The sequence below is a fragment of the Hordeum vulgare genome, chromosome 5H (assembly GCF_904849725.1).
Source record: "Hordeum vulgare subsp. vulgare chromosome 5H, MorexV3_pseudomolecules_assembly, whole genome shotgun sequence".
Lineage (NCBI taxonomy): Eukaryota > Viridiplantae > Streptophyta > Magnoliopsida > Poales > Poaceae > Hordeum > Hordeum vulgare.
This window is the reverse complement of record NC_058522.1, coordinates 503,974,462-503,977,341: the sequence shown is the minus strand read 5'-3', so window position 1 is coordinate 503,977,341 and position 2,880 is coordinate 503,974,462.

Here is a 2,880-nt window from a genome sequence, read left to right as displayed (position 1 = left end):
CCAAAAAGATTTTTTCCGGAACAGAAAAAGATCGGAGAGCTGGAGAATCAGGGCAGGGGCCACCAGGGACCCCACAAGCCCTCATGGCGCGGCCAGGGGGGCCCGCGGCCCCCTGGCTTGTGGGCTCCCTGAGGCCCCTTTGCCCTAGGTTTTGCGCCTTTATATTCCCTAAAAATCCCAAAAAATTAGGAGATCATGGAAAGTACTTTTCCGCCGCCGCAAGCTTCTGTCTCCGCAAGATCCCATCTGGGGCACGTTCTGGTGCCCTGCCGGAGGGGGGGTTCAGATACGGAGGGCTTCTTCATCAACACCATTGTTGGGGATATTATCTGCGACATGACCCGCCCTAGTTGGGCCGGGTCACCAAGTGGGCGAATCATCCTTTGGTGATGCAAGCCTTGGCCCAGAGGGCCCAGGAGCCGGATGGCGGTTCAAGATCTACACAAACGATAGGCCATCGAGGAGCTTTCCAGCCTTGGAAAGCACGACGACTTAGAGATAAAGGAAACCACGATCTATACCGTGGTTGGGACTCTTGTAAACCCTAAGGCCTCGACCTATATATAAAGGCGAGTCCCGGGGAGGATAGGGCAGGTTAGAAATCATCGAGAGCTAGGTCAGGCGAGTTACGCCCTCCTTGTAATAGAAACACCATCAATACAACACAAAGCAGGACGTAGGCTTTTACCTCCTCACGAGGGGCCGAACGTGGGTAAATCTGAGTCCCGCTCCCGTTCAAACCCCTTTGAGTCGCCACCAAGGTGCGATGGCTCCATCATTAAGTCCTTTCACTAGGACATCTGCCGTGACAAAACCACAACAGTTGGCGCCCACCGTGGGGCCTACGCATGGTGGAGTTGAGTTCTTGAAGGGAGCCCTATCAGGGTCAGGGAGCTACGCGGCGGGGCTCATGACCCGGAGCCGCCGCGAAAAGTACTACATCGACAACTCGCTGTGGGGGCCCGAGGCCGATTCAATGAATCCGGCTACAGAGTCCCCTTCGGCAAGATCAACATCTTCATCGGCATAGTCGGTGCACCCATGCCCGAGCCGGACATCTCCACCGACACTGTCGAGCCGGCCAGGTGTGTCCATCCCGTCGCACTGCCAAGCCTGACGCGCCCGGTTTTCGTCGGCTTCACGCAGGGAGCTGATGAGCCGGAGCGATCGGCGACTCAGGAGACTACGCCGGTCAACACTGACGATGAGTCATCCATGGGCGACACAGGTTCAATCCAGTCTCTGCACGAGGGCTGCCTCAGAGATCTGTCGCTGGCGATGGATCCCGAAGTCCTTGACCGGACCCGCCGTCAGATCGCCGTATATACGGCGGGGGAAATACAGTCCTAGCAAAACCCTGCAGGCAACAACGAGGCTGGCGAACCATCGAAGAGCCCAGCTGCGGTCCTGGTGGACCTGTCGGCGGAGATAACAAGGATCATGGCTACCCCAGTGATGGTAGAAAACCAAGGAACAATAAACGCCGAGTTGGCAAAGCTGCGAGACGAGATGGCGAAGGCCCAGCGAGATGCGGAGGCAGAAGCCACCAGGATTGAGACTCGGCAAGCTCAGATCACTGCGGAGACGGCCCGCTTGAACACCGAGAACTGGCGACTTGAGAGGCATCAGCGCGCGTCAGACGCTGTCCATCAAAGGAGGCACCAGGGGCGTTTACCCCCCGATATGAACCCTACCCACCTCTTCGACACTCTCCGCACCCCCGGGGCAGGAACCGTTCCAGGGGGAGGGCCGGCTCAGCCGCCAAACCCGTCGCTTCAGCCGGCAGATGGTCGCGTGCCCCGTTTCCAGACGCCTCAGGGCCACTTTTCCAACCCCATGGACAACGTGCTCGCTGCGACTCGCCACTTAGAATCTCTACCGATTTATGGCAACACCCGACTGAAATAGAAGCGAGAAACGCCGTTGAGATGTTGAAAACGGCAGTGGTCCAGAATGCGCAATTCTCACACAGCCTCGATCGGCCGCACTCCACCCCCCAGGCGAGCCACACCAGAAGCCGGACGGAGGACCAACCCACCATAACCAGCGGACCGCGACACCTACCTCAAGTTAACCCGCCTGACCATCGAGACCCTCCTGTCCGCAACACCTTTGGGGCGACAGGCCAGGATCACCAGGACATCCAAACCCGCCCAGCGCCACTTAGCGGAGGCGGCAGACAAGTAGGGGTGCCATGCTTGGCCCCTGCCCTACGCAACGAGTGGATGCCGAAGGACTTTAAAGGACCAAGGAAGGTGCCCAACTACACCCCGAACCTCGAGCCGGCATCATGGGTTGAGAGTTACGAACTTGCAATGGACATGCTCGACGTAAGTGAAGCAGTCTGTGCGAGGTACTTTACAATGATGCTCGAAGGGATGGCGCGCACTTGGTTGAAAAACCTGCCACCCAACTCCATCTAGACTTGGGCTGAACTGAAGGAACGTTTCATCCAAAACTTCCGGGGAACTTGCAAACGCCCGATGATGATCGTCGACTTACAGCATTGCGTTTAGCGCCCCGATGAGTCGGCCCACCACTGGACGCGGCGGGTTGCGGAAGTCATCCACTCGTCAGACGGCATCACGGCGGCTCAAGCCGTGCTGATCCTGGAGCAAAACTGCCACTATGAGCCCTTGGTACAGAAGCTGGGGCGACTCAAGTGCAAGGTCCAGGATATGGGCGAATTGATGGACACCCTCACTCGATACGCCAAAGTAGACGACACTAAAGATCCAGGAGAGGACGACAGCAAGGCCAACTCGCCGAGGAAAGGCGAGTCATCCAAAAATCACTCCTGGTTTCAGGGACGCGCCCACCATAATCATGGTGGAAATGGCAAGAGAAGGCAGCAGGAAGGATCTACGGACTTCGTCGCCA